The sequence below is a fragment of the Convolutriloba macropyga genome, chromosome 2 (genome assembly GCF_964194025.1).
Source record: "Convolutriloba macropyga chromosome 2, txConMacr16.3, whole genome shotgun sequence".
Lineage (NCBI taxonomy): Eukaryota > Metazoa > Xenacoelomorpha > Acoela > Convolutidae > Convolutriloba > Convolutriloba macropyga.
Window position 1 is genome coordinate 66,175,829 of NC_134469.1, and position 19,787 is coordinate 66,195,615.

The 19,787-nt window shown below is 34.4% G+C and overlaps 1 protein-coding gene across 6 annotated transcripts in view; it reads right to left on the bottom strand.

The window, feature by feature from the left end:
• The window catches only part of LOC142334616 (synaptotagmin-1-like), a 48,024-nt gene extending 30,388 nt beyond the window's left edge, over nucleotides 1-17,636 (bottom strand). The window contains exon 1 of one of the 6 annotated variants that reach the window (XM_075382796.1): nucleotides 17,530-17,636. The gene's annotated coding sequence lies outside the window, so the exon portion shown is untranslated. The other 5 variants (XM_075382791.1, XM_075382792.1, XM_075382790.1 and 2 more) reach the window with 5 other exon arrangements.
• Nucleotides 17,637-19,787: the final 2,151 nt, after the last annotated feature.

A 19,787-nucleotide genomic window follows, 5' to 3' on the forward strand; every position in this document is an offset into this window, starting at 1 on the left:
ATTGGTCAATTTAAAACACTATTTCGTAAGCGGACAAATATACCGCAGTTTTGTTCATCAACTAGTGTAACGAAGGTCTCTCCGTGGTTGGACCGTATTTTACCGCATCTGGCCATGCCTCACGGGCCATGCCATGGCCATGCCTCAGAGGACCATGGGACTTGATATGAATCTATCACAACCGAACTACTGATTTATGGACCAATTATGGACTTTTATTACCAATTATAATAAAACTGTCGGCTAGATTTCTCATTTTTTCCTCTTCGGCTGAACGCCCTGTCGGCCAATTTTCCTAGCACCCTCAAAAACAGCTCGTATCAAAAACAACAAGGTTATATTCAGTGCAACAACGATGGGACAAAAATACATTCAACTAAGCGCCAAATATTTCTTTCATTAATATTAGTCAATGGAGTTTGATGCACAATTTAGTAAATTGGGTCAAAAGTACTTTTTTTATTTTTCAATTGTCTCTGAGCTATTGAAAAGGCAATTCGTAATATTACACAATCTCGAAACGTATTAGTCAGACATATTTAGCATGAAGCTTCTGTTGTTAATTCATTGTATTTAAAAAATAATTTTTAAAAAGAAAATTTTCGTATCTTTTTCAAAATTAGTGTATAGTTCAATGAACCGAGATGTCATTCGAAAAAATCCGATTATGTTTAGAGTACCGGGCTTAAAAAAAAAATCTTGCTCAACCCATGAAATATATAAAAATAATAGCGTGTTGAGTTTTTAAGTAAACATAATTTGAAATTGAACTTCTATGCTGGTGATGTTTTTGCAGAGCATTTATTGTTCTGAGATAAAAATGACATATCACAACAAAAATACTTTTGTTTTCTAACTTTTAATTCAGTAAATGCCAAAACTCAGACCTTTCAGCAGGATGTAATGAAAGGTTTTCAATTTATTAACTATACTTCAGCGCATTTCTTACAAAAAATTCCCCAGCTTTATAAGCTCAGAGGTCCATCCCCTTTGTGATATTTTCAGGGCAATTTAGCGCTTTTCAGCACATTTGTTACCAAGTTTCAGCGCATTTCAGCGCATTATTACGTAAGGTTTTTGCATTGGAATTTTAAAATTTCATAGCTTTTCAGCGCCTTTCTGACATAGTCTTTGTAAAATTTCTCCACCCGGGCTGCAAGATCATGCAAAACTCATGCAAATTTTGTTTATGATTATTATACTGCTGCATGATTTTTCTCCTAAGGCGGTGCTATGTTCCACCACTTGCAGGTTTAAACAATATCATAGCAGAAGCAATCAAGAAAAAAAAGAACCATGGTCGTCAGAACTCGACCAGGATTTACTCATATTTGGTTTGAAAGAGCGATCAAAACAAAATTTCAATTATGAACAAAAAAGTTGGAACCAAGTTAGATAACAGACAGATATACATGGACAAAAGTACTTGTTTTTATAAACATACCGTTGTTCGAGTCTCGCGGGTGCCGCCAAAGGAGTGGAAAATGCGACAGAAAGAGTTTGTGAGATGAAGTTGTTATATGCAATATTGGAGGAGAGTGAGGGAGGTGGTTGAGGTGAAGGCGGGGGGGGGGGGGGGCTGCAAGGTGCGATGGGAGAGGAGAAGAGACTTGGTGCATAAATTACTATCAATTATTACCCCCCAAGGCAACAGTAGAAGAAGCACGAATTGAAGAAGAAGAAATAAAGAAGAAAAATGGAAGCAACAGAGGCGAGAGAAGAAACGAGCAGAAGTCTTTTTTACATCCAATGTCATAAATATAACACACATTTATGTACTACCAATACTACAACTGTTACTACTACTACTACACATATATATGGCATCACCGTGTGGATAAACATACATACATACATACATACATACATACATACATACATACATACATACATACTTATTACATGCATATCATTGTTATATAAAAACACGGCAGTCGCGGCATTGCGCAAAAGACCTGTCGTCAAAAATGATACACATCGCTAACACGGCGGAAAATCAAATCTAAAGGCGAAAATTTATTCAGCCCTGGTTTTGATGTTTCGTTAATGGCGAATTGTAAACCCCGGGACGTAAAATGAGCTCAAGAAATGATTAAAATGGGTGAAAATGTATATCTACGGAAAAAGGTCACCTCCTGGGGAGAAAATGTGAAATTATTTTGGATAAGGAAATCAGGCAAAACTAATTCCACATACCTTTAGTCGAGTTACAAAAGTCGATTTAGGGAAAGAGGGGTACTTTTGAAATTGGACTTAAGTTTCAATTAATTGGATCAAATGTCGTCTCAGCTTCCTCAGACCCTATGAACAAATTCTGCGTACACGACAATGGAATAAGGTGAATGAACAAATACGGAAATACGAACGTATAGGCATCGGGTAAAAAGAAAATGGGCTATTTGGTCTACGCAATTTTCCCCCGTCTTATTATGGTCTTTATGAGAGCAGTTTAGAGTGAATATGTAACAAAAATGGCACGAAATAGCGCAATTAATTCCGGTATGTTTGCCGTGCACACTACCCATGCTTGTCCATTACCCCTTCCCACACTGCTAGTTGCTTCCTTTCTTATCATCCAAGCTGCTGGGCAAATGTGTATCAGAAATAGGGGTGCCGGGTTTGGAAGTAACAGGGCAGGCAGCACATAATCTTCACCTATAACTGCTGAACAACCAACTGCCCCCACGTGATCTACATTAAAGACATTTATTCACTCTATCCATATGCAGCAGTGCGCATCATGTATTGATGGACCATAACATCATAAGAGCAGACTATTTTTTATGCAGAGGCGCCTTCAATGACAGCATATTTTAACAGTCTACGCGTCTGTCCAATATGAACAACTTTGCGAATGCTCCATCAAAGTAAATGGTCAAAGAGAAAACGAAGGAAGCGAAGAGAGAGGAAAAATAAAGGAAAAAAGGAAAGAAGAGAGAGAATCAACAAAAATGTTTCTACATTATCACTTTAAAATCAAGGGGGGAGCAGGAAGGGAGCTAGGGGGTGGATGTTGGGATATTAGAAACGCAGACTAACAAGATGTAACCTTTCATGCAGCTTGCGCATTAATTTGTCCATTGAAGCACGCATTATGGTTAATTTGACTATAAAACAACTAAAAACATCCCACTAAAATTAAAAATACCCCCCCCCCATGAACCTATATGAGCTGCTTAGCAAGCCATTTTCCTCATCAGGTATTCTAAGTATAAAATGAGCAGCCGACAATAGCAGGCATTAGATTTGTTTAATCTCTCTGTTTTGAACAGTTTTAAAGCTGTAACGTTTCGACCTGTTTTTCACCCAATGCGTCAATTGTCTTTTAAACCATTATCCAAGGCAGGGGAGGGAGGTTGGAAGTGAAATAAATGGAATAAGACTATTTGCATTTTCACAGACGCTTCTTCGAGCGCTTGAAATTAATTTTAAGTGTCAGGAAATTACCTTTTCAGTAACAAGTAGCTTGTTGTTTTAAAAGCTCCTAAAATTGGTTACGCTTCATTTATGCTAATTAAAGCAACAAAAATTCAAATTTTATTAGCTTCAAAATTTTTTGAAAAAGTTAAAAACAAATTTGAGGACGTTTTGACATATTTTTAATCGCACTTTGATATAGTCCCACTCTCTCATATTAATGTCAGCTGATAGCAATATTTTCGTTGCAAGATGCATGCAGTTTTTAAATGAAAAGTAAAAAACAACTTAAATATTTGAAACATAAATTCTACAATCAAATAAAACTTCAACTTTAGAAAACATTTGAAAAAAAACCTGAACAAGAAATGTCTGCTGATCAAGATAATTATGTGTATTAACTCCCCAGTGAGTGTCGAAACCCAGTGAACTGACACTTGATACACAGTGAAAAGACAAGTATAATCTTGAAAACTCTTACAGAACTTAGAAGGTTAATTTGGGCAAGAACTTGAAACACCATTTTCTCTGAAAAATTTTAATAAGACCTTAACAATGTAAACCAGGAGATTTTCTTGAAAGTTGTGGAAAAAAAATGTGCCAAACCTTGAAAAATTTTTTAAAAAATTGTCTGACTTTTAACATTTGCAAGGTTAGAATTTTATTTACTAGATTTTTGTAACTCTCAAGGAAGGCTTAGTGGGTGCTTTTTCAGTGGCCGTCCTGCGTAAGGCTTCTAATATCCAGTATAAGGCGTACTGAACTTGCATCCAGGTACACATTCTAATAATCTGGAAATTGTAGACTTAATAGTTGTTTAGTAAAATAACGGTATTAGTTTTTTCAGACAATCTTTAATTCATCTTGATGATTTTTCTTTTTCTTGTGAATTTCTGCTGTGAAGTGCTTAAAAGTACTTTTCTATTTTTTACAATTTGGTATGTATTGCCATGTCACGATTGAGAAGTCTTCCGAATTCTTTTTTTCATATTACCTGAACTAACTTCTTGTGACAAATTGCAAATGGGCTTTAAGCAAATTGCCCAATTCAGCAAATGGGCTTTGATCGTTTTATAGTTGCATTTCCATGTAAAAAACAATACGAACAAAATACTACGCTGAACGAGCTTTTTAATGATACCACTCACATATCTCTACGATGAAGATATCGATCGGCCAAAAATTGTCTGAACTAAAAAACCCATCTGAGTATATAGTTCCTCCCCCACAAGTGGGTTGGAATAATAAATTGAAGCATATACTTTATTGATACTATGCAAAGATCAAGCCTACAAGAAATCAACCAATCAAAACAGTTTCGATGTTATAACGGAAAATTAAAATGACAAACGTATTATCATATCACAAATTATTACGAAAAGAAAACATCAAAAACTGTCCTCTCTCGATCAAAAATCAATCTATCAAAGAACATGAGGTAATGAGAAATCTGTCAATTCGTTCTAACTCGAAACAACCAAATAGAAAAAAAGGATTGCACTATTCATAACTTTCAGGAATTCCTACAGATCAATTTGTTTTACATTGAAACGATTTGCCAAAATGAGTCAAGCTTTCAAGCAGATCATGTCATGAGTTATCATACCAATTTAATGCTCATTTAACAAAAAGATTAGTTCTGGACAATGTTAATTGATAAACCTTGTTTTTAAGTGATCGTATTGTAGCTGACTGAAAAAAAAAGAAGAAGCACTCGGTTGAGTGATCTTAGATCACTCCACCGAGTGCTTCTTCTTTTTTTTCCAGTCAGCTACGACACAATCACTTAAAAATTAGGTTCACTTAGCATTGTCCAGAACAAATCTTTTCTTGTTAAATGAGCATTAAATTGGTATGATAACCCATGACATGATCTGCTTGAAAGATTGATTCATTTTGAAAAATAACTGCATGAAGGATAACTGAGAACAGAATTTCTTCTTGAAAAAGAACAACGCATCTATAAAAGAATTGCCGTTCAACACGGAAGTCTTTCCAGCAACAATCCAGTTTACTAATGACAGGAAGTTAAACGAATGAAACAAATAAACTTCAAAGATGAAGGTAAACCATTCCAACATGCAACAGTTCTTGAGAAAAACGATTTGAAGGTAAGACATGTATTAGCCTTTCTTCAAAGAGTTAATTTAACGGTTCTGATCTGTTTTCTTATATTTATATCAGGATTGGCTACGTTTCTGAACACTGGCAGTGACACTTAGAAAGCTGGCACAGTGACCTTTTTTTAAATTAAAAACTGGCAATGAAGCTTTAATGTGAGGGCTGGCAGATATCCCTTTTTGTAAAAGCATGGATCGTATCGTAGCTGACTGCAAAAAAAGAAAAAGCACTCGGTGGAGTGATCTTGAACCACTCCTTCGAGTGATTCTTCTTTTTTTCTAGTCAGCTATGATACGATCACTTGAAAACTGGGTTCACTTAGCATTGTCCAGAACAAATTTTTGCAAGTTAACTGAGCTAGTAAATTGGTATGATAACCCATGACATGATCTGCTCGAAAGATTGACTCATTTTGAAAAATAACTGCTTGAAAGATAACTGAGAACAGAATTTCTTCAAGAAATAGATGAAGGCAACTATAATAGAATTGCCGTTCAACACTGAAGTCCTTCCAGCTACAATCCATTTTATGAAAGCTAGGAAGTTAAACGAATGAAACAAATAAACTTCAAAGATAAAGGTAAATCATTCCAACATGCAACAGTTCTTGAGAAAAACGATTTGAAGGTAAGACATGCATCAGCCTTTCTTCAAAAAGTTAATTTACCGGTTCCGATCTGTTTTCTTAAATTTATATCATGATTGGCTACGATTCTCAATTCTGGCAGTGACACTTAGAAAGCTGGCACAGTGACCTTTTTTTAAATTAAAAACTGGCAATTAAGCTTTAATGTAAAGGCTGGCAGATATCCCTTTTCGTAGAAGCAGAAGAACGCTAGAAATTAACGCTTTTCAATTGTTTTGCATTCACGGCTTTCTCAGAGCTGATCTGGTCTTTCTTTCACATGCTTTTTCTTTTCGTGATATAAAGAGACATATTTGCCCTCGCCTTTTCAAGTTTTTTTTCGGTTTATTTCAAGCCTTCATTTTAATATTGGAATCTAAGCCATTATCATAAAAGACCACTCCTTACGAATTGTTATTTTTCTTCATTAAAAATCAACAAAGCAATGGAACACAAATTGAAAGTATATAAATAAACACTTTACAACAAATTTATCGCAGAAAAAAATTAGAAGAAGAATGTGAATAGGGCTTATGCTGTATGTTTGTCAAAACTAGATAGTTATCCTCCAAGATTCAATGATCAGTGAAACGCTGTAAATCTTTCAGTTGATTTGAGTTTTTGCCTGCAAAGTTGAAATCGCACCACCTGATAAGTCCCTAAATCGGCTGATCTTTGACATGAGGCTGATTCGGCTGATCTTTTACAAAAATGACATATGAAAATTATATTCATTTTTCGGATTCTAAATAAAACCATTTCTTCTTTAAAATTTGCTCTTGTTTTTGCGAATAATGATTGATCTTTCCCTAAAAATGTTTTATTCACTTATTCTTCCAAATTGTGAGCTAAAACAGCTTCATTCTCTAAAGTTCCATAACTTGTACGGTCTTAATTTTTAAAATGAAAAAAATTTGTTCTAGACTTAGTTTTTAAGTGATCGTATCGTAGCTGACTGGAAAAAAAAGAAAAAGCACTCGGTGGAGTGATCTTGAATCACTCCTTCGAGTGATTCTTCTTTTTTTCTAGTCAGCTACGATACGATCACTTAAAAACTAGGTTCACTTAGCATTGTCCAGAACAAATTTTTGCAAGTTAACTGAGCTATTAAATTGGTATGATAACCCATGACATGATCTGCTCGAAAGATTGACTCATTTTGAAAAATAACTGCTTAAAAGATAACTGAGAACAGAATTTTTTCAAGAAATAGATCAAGGCAACTATAATAGAATTGCCGTTCAACACCGAAGTCCTTCCAGCTACAATCCATTTTATGAATGCTAGGAAGTTAAACGAATGAAACAAATAAACTTCAAAGATAAAAGTAAATCATTCCAACATGCAACAGTTCTTGAGAAAAACGATTTGAAGGTAAGACATGCATTAGCCTTTCTTCAAAAAGTTAATTTACCGGTTCCGATCTGTTTTCTTAAATTTATATCAGGATTGGCTACGCTTCTGAATTCTGTCAGTGACACTTAGAAAGCTGGCATAGTGACTTTTTTTTAAATTAAAAACTGGCAAAGAAGCTTTAATGTAAAGACTGGCAGATACCCTTTTTTTAAAAGCAAAAGAACGCTAGAAATTAACGCTTTTCAATTGTTTTGCCTTCACGGCTCTCTCAGAGCTGATCTGGTCTTTCTTTCACATGCTTTTCCTTTCGTGATATAAAGCAACATATTTTCCCTCGCCATTTCAAGTTTTTTTTTCGGTTTATTTCAAGCCTTCTTTTCAATATCGGAATCTAAGCCATTATCATAAAAGACCATTTCTTACGAAGTGTTATTTTTCTTCATTAAAAATCAACAAAGCAATGGAACACAAATTGAAAGTATATAAATAAACACTTTACAACAAATTTGTCGCAGAAAAAAAATTAGAAGAAGAATGTGAATAGGGCTTATGCTGTATGTTTGTCAAAACTAGATAGTTATCCTCCAAGATTCAATGATCAGTGAAACTTTGTAAATGTTTCAGTTGAAGTAAGTTTTTGCCTGCAAAGGTGAAATCGCACCACCTGATAAGTCCCTAAATCGGCTGATCTTTGACATGTGGCTGATTCGGCTGATCTTTCTCAAATATAACATGTGAAAATTGTATTCATTTTTCGGATTCTAATTAAAACCATTTCTTCTTTAATATTTGCTCTTGATTTTGCGAATATTGATTGATCTTTCCCTAAAAATGTTTTATTCACTTATTCTTCCAAATTGTGAGCTAAAACAGCTTCATTCTCTAAAGTTCGATAACTTGTACGGTCTTGATTTTTAAATTGAAAAAATTTGTTCTGGACAATGCCTATTAATATACTTAGTTTTTAAGTGATCGTATCGTAGCTGACTGGAAAAAAAAGAAAAAGCACTCGGTGGAGTGATCTTGAATCACTCCTTCGTGTGATTCTTCTTTTTTTCTAGTCAGCTACGATACGATCACTTAAAAACTAGGTTCACTTAGCATTGTCCAGAACAAATTTTTGCAAGTTAACTTAGCTATTAAATTGGTATGATAACCCATGACATGATCTGCTCGAAAGATTGACTCATTTTAAAAAATAACTGCTTGAAAGATAACTGAGAACAGAATTTCTTCAAGAAATAGATCAAGGCAACTATAATAGAATTGCCGTTCAACACCGAAGTCCTTCCAGCTACAATTCATTTTATGAATGCTAGGAAGTTAAACGAATGAAACAAATAAACTTCAAAGATAAAGGTAAATATTTCCAACATGCAACAGTTCTTGAGAAAAACGATTTGAAGGTAAGACATGCATTAGCCTTTCTTCAAAAAGTTAATTTACCGGTTCCGATCTGTTTTCTTAAATTTATATCAGGATTGGCTAATCTTCTGAATTCTGGCAGTGACACTTAGAAAGCTGGCATAGTGACCTTTTTTTAAATTAAAAACTGGCAATGAAGCTTTAATGTAAAGGCTGGTAGATATCCCTTTTTGTAAAAACAGAAGAACGCTAGAAATTAACGCTTTTCAATTGTTTTGCCTTCACGGCTCTCTCAGAGCTGATCTGGTCTTTCTTTCACATGCTTTTTCTTTTCGTGATATAAAGCAACATATTTTCCCTCTCCATTTCAAGTTTTTTTTTCGGTTTATTTCAAGCCTTCATTTCAATATCGGAATCTAAGCCATTATCATAAAAGACCATTTCTTACGAATTGTTATTTTTCTTCATTAAAAATCAACAAAGCAATGGAACACAAATTGAAAATATATAAATAAACACTTTACAACAAATTTATCGCAGAAAAAAATTAGAAGAAGAATGTGAATAGGGCTTATGCTGTATGTTTGTCAAAACTAGATAGTTATCCTCCAAGATTCAATGATCAGTGAAACGCTGTAAATCTTTCAGTTGAATTGAGTTTTTGCCTGCAAAGTTGAAATCGCACCACCTGATAAGTCCCTAAATCGGCTGATCTTTGACATGAGGCTGATTCGGCTGATCTTTTACAAAAATGACATATGAAAATTATATTCATTTTTCGGATTCTATTTCGGATTTCTAGGGCTTATGCTGTATGTTTGTCAAAACTACATAGTTATCCTCCAAGATTCAATGATCAGTGAAACTTTGTAAATGTTTCAGTTGAAGTAAGTTTTCGCCTGCAAAGGTGAAATCGCACCACCTGATAAGTCCCTAAATCGGCTGATCTTTGACATGTGGCTGATTCGGCTGATCTTTCTCAAATATAACATGTGAAAATTGTATTCATTTTTCGGATTCTAATTAAAACCATTTCTTCTTTATTTCTTGCTCCTGACTTTGCGAATATTGATTGATCTTTCCCTAAAAATGTTTTATTTCACGTATTCTCCCAAATTGTGAACTAAAACAGCTTCTTTCTCAAAAGTTCCACAACGTGTACGGTTTCATCGATGTGACTGTGCGACGGTGTCCTCATTCATGCACGAGGAATTACAATTCCGCAGGTAGCCGCGCAAAACATTGCTGCAGAACGTATTATAAGATAGTTTTAGAGGCTGCAATATGCAGTTTGATAGACTCAAAATTGGCAAAGAAGCTATAATGTCGGATATATAAGACAAACTGCAACGATAGAAAAAAATTGCCAACAAAGACAAAAATGTAAAATCAGTCCTTAAAAAACTCTTTGACAGAAAATAAAGAAGCGACAACTTGGATGTGCTTGGTTATATAGCCTTTTTTGAGAAACAATGACGCGATTAAAAATTCCGTTTTCAATGCCAAGGCAAAACAATTTTGTATTCATTAGCATATTCAGATGAAACTCTAGTCATTTTAGTGCAAAATGTTAATCAGAAAAATGGTAAGAAAAGACACTTCCAAAAACACACGCATAGATCTAGATCATCTCTAGAACTGTACGGAAAAAACATTCACAATTTTTAGGCAGCTCAAACACAGATAATTTATTGAAAATGAATTGTTTGAGGATACTGTTCCTTTCAAACAATGAGTTCAAGCAAGGAAAACAGAGTTTGATAGTTTGCAAAAACCAAAACTATGGATCTAGTTTAAAAAAGGCAATACTTTCTTCCCAGACGGTAGTTTTAAGAAATCAAAGAAAACTCCAACAGCATTAATAACAAATTTAGAACTTGCTATGTTGCTAAAAGTGTTAAGCAATAGAAGAACAAGCGCTTTCTGAAAATTCAGCTCCTACCATTAAACTCGAAAAGTTAAAAGTTCTGTCAAAATCAGCAACAGGAAAATATAGAGAAAGAAGTTCAGCTATAGCGATCAAAAATTTTTGATCGAAAAACAAAATGGTCTTTCTTAGAACTGAATTGAACAGCTAAAAAATTTGTTTCAGGAACTTATATAATTTCCAATTGAGCATTTTTTACACAAGCAATCATAATTACTGAACTGTCGGTACTATGAAGCGAACGCAAAAGACAATTGGTTGTTTTTAAATAAGGTTGATGATTTAGTTTTTTTCTGGAACAATTGTATTACATAGTAAAGAAATGAAAAAAATTAATTAAGTCAAAAATTTAAAAGAGACGACACAACAAATATGACATTGAATAATTTGCACAAGTGAAATATCTAAAAATTGACCAAAACCCACTAGATTATTTATAGTAACCACAAGTAAACCAGAACACATCAGAAGGAAAGATTCCAACCAAGCCTATTGGAGACCAATTGATTACAAAGTGACACTCACCAGAAGCCACAGGGCAACATTCAATTAGTGTAGATGCAAATGAAGTAAGTGTTATAGTTGGTTCCTCATTTTGTGTCGCAAAGCAAAACAGACAAGTGTGTTAGTGGATTAAATACAGGAGGAAAAAAGTGAATCACAAACAAATCCTAAACAAATCCAAACAAATCCAAGAGGATCACGTGGATGAGGAATCTTTTACGGCACAAAATGAGTTACCCAGATTTTGAGCGTTTCCATGCTGGCAAACGTGTGCCGAGATAACTGCAGCATACAAAACCTCTTGAAATACTTTCACCTCACCTAACAACAGTACTCAATATATCGAAGCAGATGCAAACTGAAGTTATGATTTCAATGAAAAAGGTTAGTTAAAAAACAATTACTCCAGCTGGGAAATATTTTAGGATCAACCAGTTAGCAAGTCCAGAAGCAACAAAAACTGTCACCTTCATCTTAAGGTATCACACGCAATGGTCTAGCCCCATTTACTTAATCAGCAATCGTCTTGTGAGGTGTTTTTATAGAGCAAGTGTACAAAATTTTGAACCCCTGCACATCGTAGAAGTATATAACCATGGTTGTATGGAGCTGGCAACTAATCCAGTGCTTCACAAGAGATCGAAACACATTGACACAAGGTACAATTCCGTCTGATAAAGGGTTGGCGACAATTCAATTGAGCTTATATGCAGGATGTTATGGAGGCTGACGTTCTGCCGAAAGAACTATCGCAACAGATAGTGGAACAACCTCGAGCAAAAGTTTCGGGCGAATCAAAATTCTTACCTACTGGCAACAAACGGAGCTTATTGGAACACTGAATAAAACTTAATACAGAACATAGAAAGTATATCAAATCTTGAAACTTAGGAAAGTATATCAAATCTTGAACAGTTAGGAAGCCTAAAAATAAAAACAAACCTTCGCAGTTTGTAATAAAAGTCAAAGCTAGCAATATAGAAAAAATGAACCAACTTTGTGCTGTTTATTTGTAAAATGAACATTTTCATTTTCTGATGCTGATTGGTCAAGAGAAATTTTTCAACTGACGAATTTGTTTTAAGAAGTTGTGAAGTGGAGAACTTTCAACGCCCCATATTAGCCGCAGATTTGATATTTGGAAATTTTCTGTGTATTTGTATCTGTAACTGGTATTGACGTTGAAAATCAAAGTGGTAAACTTACACAATTTTCTAAGGTTTTATTAGACGCACTGTGAAAATAGGTTGAAACAAAATTCGCATTTCCTGTTTCCATTTTGATTGTGATTGTATCCAAACAGTCATTTTCAAAACAACTCCCGCAAAGGTATGAATTGAACGGGGGGTATGATATCAGGCGAAAATTAGGCAGGACACATTTTGGCAGCCATCAGGCCAAAAATTTGAATTAGGGTTTTGTGGACATCTAGCCAACAGCAATTAAAAACTTATAGACCGTACTTCAAAATGCAACTGATGCTGTTGAGTACTGAAGTGTGCCTAACAAATATCTCTTTATTATGATAGCTCACAAAAACTGTCACAATTTTTGTTAATTACCTTGCCGCATAATACCGAGGGTCAATTTCAATTTGTAAAAGTGATAAGTGTTTTATTTCCTCATCAATCAAGGACAATTGTTAGGAACACTTGAGTACTTTGAAGCGTCAAGTGGATTTTGAGGTATCGTTTTTCAGTGTTTTAATTGCCTAATATTCGCCTAATATCGATAAAAATTTTGTTGAACATTACCGCCTAATGGCTACTAAAGAAGTTCGACTAATGAAATTTTTGTCTGATAAAATATCCCATGGACTGCATAGAAGATTCCGAAAAGTGGAAAAAGCTTGGAAGAGTGTTATTATGTATAATATTGACGAAGGAGGATCAGTTGCCTGACATTTCACAGGCTCCGAAATCTACATATCTTGCATTGAATACCTCCTCGATGCGGTGCAAATGATTCCTGAGATATGTCAACTAGTGAAAAACACTCAAAAATTTATAATACCAAACTCGATGTAAATATCACATAAAGCAAAACAGTAGGTGAAAAAAACACTCTTCTAACACCGTCGCTCGTACAACGGATTCGAAAGACTTGAAACAAAAAAATGCATTTCGACTACTCTATAACAATTAATGCACGTTTTCTTGTAAACTTAAAAACTGTTCAAAAATACAATGGAAACGAAATGTTTATAAAACATTAGAGAAAAATAGGCAACGCATGGAATCAAAATCGCCAGTTTCTAAAGTTCTAGTTGCTTCAAGAGAAATTAGATATCCTGACATTATTTGGTCCGTGTTTCAAAATGAGGTAAAAATGAAGAGAGAGGGCACAAAAAATACAAAATTATTAGGCACAGAAACATGCATTGCAAAGCAAGCAAACAACCAATAAACTTAAAAAACCTATTCTTGGAGCACTCACTGAAAAATATATTAGCGGAGATAAATATCAAATTTGGAAGCAAACTCCGGAAAATGTTACATAATTTGTTCTCAGTTACAAGACAAAAAGTCAGTCATAGAGACAAAATGGCAAAAATCTAACGTAAAAACTACAACAATAGATTTCGAGAATTTTTTAACCACTGAATTTAAAGTATTTTTTATATTGGTAGCTGTGAAAATCTTGGCAACAAAGCTATTTTCCGGACCCATTTTTGACCCTTTTTGGCTAATTTTCTGCAACTTTTGGCTTTTTTTTTTGCTAACTTCTCGATCAATTTTCTACGTTTTTATATATGCCAAGTATTGTCTAAGACTTGTATTTAGAAGAGCAGATCGTGACAAACGCTTGCATTTAGACTGGCAAGTTTAAAAAGGGACAAGATCATAGAGCTGAACCAGTATTGATATTGACTTGCCGTTAGGTCCCTGTAATGGGTAATCAATTTTTGTGCTCAAAATTTTATTGTTTGTTTTAATTTTCAAGCAAGGAAGACATTATAAAGAAGTCTCAATTTCATTTCCCAGATACACAACAAATTTTCGTGATACACACTTGTCATCGGTGTTTTCCCCAATGCAACAATTCAAGGCCATTTTCAATAGGAATATGGAGATAAGTTCTTCAATCTATAAACTACCTGAAACTAAAAGCATACAGGAAAAGGTCTGCAAATTTGTAGAATTCTGGTAATCTGTTCACTTTTTAGGACTAAATTTCAAACTAAAGAGGGCCAAAAACTATCCAACTTTTTAAATAATATAAAAACATAAATGTTTCATTATGTATACTTTTTTCATTGAACCAGAACTGAAAACCCAAAAAACTGATTGAAACAAAATTTTAAACAGAACAAAGTTCCTTTCTATTTTTCAGTGAAAAGCGAGTATTTTATTTTGCAACAAAAGAGTTCACGAATTCATAAGGAAATCCTAAATTACAAATCCAAAAACAGAAACAAAATGGCAAAACTTTGAAAGTATAAAATATTAATAACTCCACGAGGAAGATGAATTTCCGACATCTTTTAAATAAAATCTTCTACACCTTTGATACGATTTTCGAATGCCAAATTTGTTTGAAACACAAAACGGAAGCGTACTTTCAACTGTTTGAATCTAGAGTTTATATCGTCTTTCTAGCATGCGTAAAATTATTGTGGTATCAACTGAAGAATAGCAATGACAGCCAGGCGTATATATATTCCCCATTTTCCTTTCAATTATTTTTTGCAAAGTTTTTTTTAGTTTACATTACTTCAAATTGATAAAAAATGATTAACGAAATCTCACCTCACCCACCGTAGAATATGAACATCAATAACTTGTGATGTATTCATTCAAATTAATATTTTTCAATTGCAAGCAGGGCTAATCCAACCTCTATTTAGGTCATGCAAAATATTATCATGCAAAAGAATACAAGAAAAGTTCAAGGAAGCGGTTTAATGGAAAAAAATGACGAATTAAAATAGCGCTGTTAAAAAAGTTAGAAATTTGGCATTACATTATTAACTCAAAGCTATGTGACATAAAAAAAGTTATAGCAAATTTAACATAAAGAGCGAGGTAACATACAGGAAACGTTAGGGCAATTTTGTCCTACTTTAAACTGTCTAAAATTTACCTTATAACTACTCTGAAACTACCTGAAATTTTTAAGATAGTTTATCCCGATAATTATGAACTCACCTTTCTTTAATCCCGTCAATGAAAATTTTAGAGAGTGTTTCAAATTAATTCAATAGGAGTGTGTGTGTGAGATGTATGAGAATAAGTTATTTAGTGAACGGCTCTTTAGCCTAAGGGGGATAAGAACACTCGAGTAGCAAATTGGAGGCTGATGTCAAGCATAAATTAGCCCAAAGCGTAAAATATCTACCATAATATATGTACAGAGATTCCCTGTACCCTCCTATTCCCTCCCAATTAAAAAAGAGGAGAAATCGCAATAGTTTTTTGTCTATTTTTAAACACTGATCGTGGATTCGTACCTGTTCAGGTAAAATGGTAAAAAAAGTAGATCTGTTTCTAAATGGAGCGCTGAGGGCTGAAGCGTTTCTATAAGAGTAAACTCAAGCTGTTATTTAGTATATAAAACGACCCGAAAGTCGTCCTGCCGGCAATTAACACGAAATGTTAACAGATAGATAACCCTATACCCACACGTACACTACTCGTTTAACCCGTTTTTTTTTTCTTTAATTTTCTATATATTTGTATATATGCAAACGGAAAAAAGATGGTGTAGAGGGTAAGAATAGTTGAGAACTGGGCCAATCGAAAGGCGGTTGTGAACGAAACGTGAGGGTATAAAATCTTTGTGTTCTTTCTTGAGCAAGAGCGGAATAGTTGAAGCAGAAATGGGAACAAGAGAAAGCAAGCGAAATTAGGGATGTTAGTAAAGCGAAAGAGAAGTGTGTTGCGTAGTGTTATGGGAGGGGGTGGGGAGGTGGTTTGAACTGAGCGTGTCCCTTAGGATAAAGCGATAAAGCAAAAATTGGTTAATTTATTCTCTCTTTATTTCTCATTCTATGTCCTCTGTAATGCGAAAAAATGGAAGAAGAGAGAATAGAGAAGAGACAAGAGTGGTGGTGAAAGAAAACGAGAGACAGAATGTAGAAAGGTTTGCTTAAAATAGTTACATGTGTAAAAAATACATTTAATTCAACAGCAGTTAACGATTTATGGCTCAGCGCTTTACCTTTAAAGTACAAGAGTAACGAAGGAAAAATGCAAAGAAATTTTCCCCTGCAGTTGAAGGCGTAAAAATGAGGGAAAACAGAACAGGAGCAGAACGTCTACGTGCGTACTACATCACAAATAGCTTCCATTTTGGGCAAACATTAGACCCAATAAGCCGCCATAGTAGTTAGCATCAAAAATTGAGAGTTGCCTACTGCCCCTTTCCTGACCCCCACCCCAGGGTTGGTATATGAACAATAGTAGTTGGTATTTTTACACTGGTTAATTGTAATTTTTAATTTCAATTTCGAACACAGCAAAAATTATTGCAGAAAAGAGTCAGGTTTCTGATCACATAAGTTTACAAAAACTGAAATTTCTTTCACAAAATTCAGAAAAGAACTCAATAAATAACTCAATAAAATAAAATTCGAGTTAAATGTTGCTATTGTAATAATGGTAAGATTTAATTTCATTTCAAGGCCCACAAATTTCAAGCTATCAGGTTACAAAATCTGAAGTCAGGATCGCCACAACAGGGCGGGGAGTATAATTACGCACTAAATCCGGTATTTTACCATTAAAATTAATGCAAATATGCAGTTAAAAATAAGCAAAGTATCTATTTCACATCATAATACCTTTAATCCTAATTGCCAACGGGGGCGGTATCAACTAATGCTTGTCAATGATACGCATATTAATTCAGATTTCCCGAGGTTAAGTTACAAATTCGATACGGGATGTAGCTATAGTAATTTATTTTCGACTATATGAACGGTATGGCTTAGTGATATCTTACCACTCAAACCCCCTGCTCTTACTTTCTTACTTACCTATGTTTGCAATCGTGGAAAACAGGAAGTCATTATATTGTTCAATCTTCTGCGCGACTAATGCGAACAAAGAGAGCACGAACGAGTGAAAAAAAAAAGAAGGAATTCACGCCGTGTGGCTTGTGAACGATAGAAAGACGCCGTTGTGAACTAGAAGAGACAGTAGTGCATTTGAGAGTGCGGTATTAAATACAATTATAGATTAATGTGTATTTATAATCCTATCCCTATGCATACCTTATTGCGCTCTCGCTCCGTTTTCGGGGCTTTGAAAAGGGGATGCTGTTATTTAGAGAACAGAAGTCGCAACCGATCGCACAGGCTGTAAAATGAACAGTCGGTGTATTCCTTGTGTGTTTGTGTGTGTGTGTGCGGGGGGGGGGGGGTGAGGGGAGGGTTGGTCGTGTAGAGAGACAAAGAATCAAATGGCTTATCAGGTATTAAAAGGTAAGAGCGCTGAGCTCAACTGACGCTAATACAAAGAATTTCCCCAGAATTAATCCTCAATTCACATGTGTAACTCTAAGAGTATAGCAGCAGTAGCAGCAGAGCAAGTTGAATGAAAAAAAAAACTGAGCAAAAACAAGAGCAATTTGAATGAACAAAATGGGAAAAAATGGAAGGAACAAGAAATAAGCGCAGTTTCTTTCACTTCACTGACTTTGTCGTGTGTGCATCTTAAAAGCTTGCATTTTGTAATCCAAAGGCTTTATACACCAGCAGCCTAGATGTACCTCCATGAGGCAATATTGAAAATTACTTTTGAGGAAATGCACACAACAGGGCTTCAGTCAATTAGTTTTACGAAACAAATTTAAAAGGAGGAGTTGTATATTTTACCTTGTCAGTTTCTTGTCAATATTTATCCATGCCCAAACTATCACCGCTCGCTGATAAATTTCAAATCACACAGCTGTGTATAGTAAAAAGTAACGTCATTTCCCCGCCTTTGAGTCTAATTTGTCTTTTACTGACGTTTGAAAAAGGTATGGTAATTTTTGAAACTTGTTTAAAAACAATGATGCCGCAAAAACGATGATGACGCAAATAAAGTGATCCAAATTCTAGATACCGATTCCTCTTTTCTGCCTCAACAAAATAAAAACAAGAAAACTGAGTAACATGCGTTCGCAAATTATTTTCAGACCCCGCTCATCCACAAATCTGGTTCATAGACAGATACTTAGGCAGACATAATCAAACGTCCGTCACTAGGGCAAAATTCTCCTAACTAGAATCAATAGTTTGAACTAACAGTATGCCAGTTTTGTTTTACATTTGCCCTTATTTGTCTTTCTTTTTGTTGTTGTACGACACATACCTGATAATGATATATCTCAATTGCTTCCCCAGGACGTATAACTGAACCTATTCAAACAATTCAGCTCATAGCTATTTGTTTTATTGACTTCCAAATTAATTTTTTTAAAAAAGATTTTTTCAACTGTCTTTTTTTGCTCTCATTTTCGTAACCTTGCAACTCAATCTCACTAATAAGAAGTCTCAAGTATTTTTGTTGATTCAAACATTTTTTGTTATTTATATGTTTTGACTGATGGCTTCGAATATTTAATTTCTTTAAAATAATTTTCAAGATTTCTATATTGTTAACTTTGTGGGTTTCCTTCGCCGTAGTCTTATTTATATGGAAGACACGTTAAAGCTCAGAGGAGATGCAATTGATGATTTGCAGTTCTTTCAGATAACATCCGACAAATATAGAGCCTTGAAGATTGTGATGTCGTAAAATTAGTTGTGAAGTTTTTGCTTCCGCCTGTACTTTGTTGTTATTTTGTTGTCTTGTTACTTAGTCTAATTAATAGCCAGTCCAATTGGCCTCCTGAGCTGTGGTAACATAATCCGACTATTTTTGTTGAAACTTTGTCTGTTATGACTTTTGAAGCATATGTTTTGAAAAACATATTTGGATTTTTGAGCATTACTACTTTAAAACGTTTTTTGGTCAATTTGTAGCTTAATCTATGTAAAGACAGGTCAAAGCCCGTGTCAAGTGAAAAATAACTTAATGCACTTATTTTTATCTCAGCGTTGTTACTACTGTTACTACAAGATATCAATAAATATTTGAGATTTTATATATTTTACAGGACTCTTGTTTTCTTTTTAAACTATAAATTTAAAGTTGACCTAACTTTATATTTATAGTTGCTTAATCATTGGCTTTGAAAAAGGCGTTTCTTCTTTATTAGGCAGGCAATTTAAGTCAAAAATGAGTATGAGCTGGGTCAGAACATTATGTGCGTGCGCAAATTACTGAGCCTCTAAAATTATAAATTATCTGAGCATTTTAAAATCCAGAGCAATTACTTTGCTTAAACTGAGCTGATTTCTAATGGAAATTAATGTCTCAACCTGTCATATTATAAAAGACATAATCTTTAAAAAGAATGTATTGGGTGCGGGAAAAGACAGTTTTCATTCAAAACATATAGTTCAAATAACGCAAAAGACTATATGATTTTTGAGGGAATCAA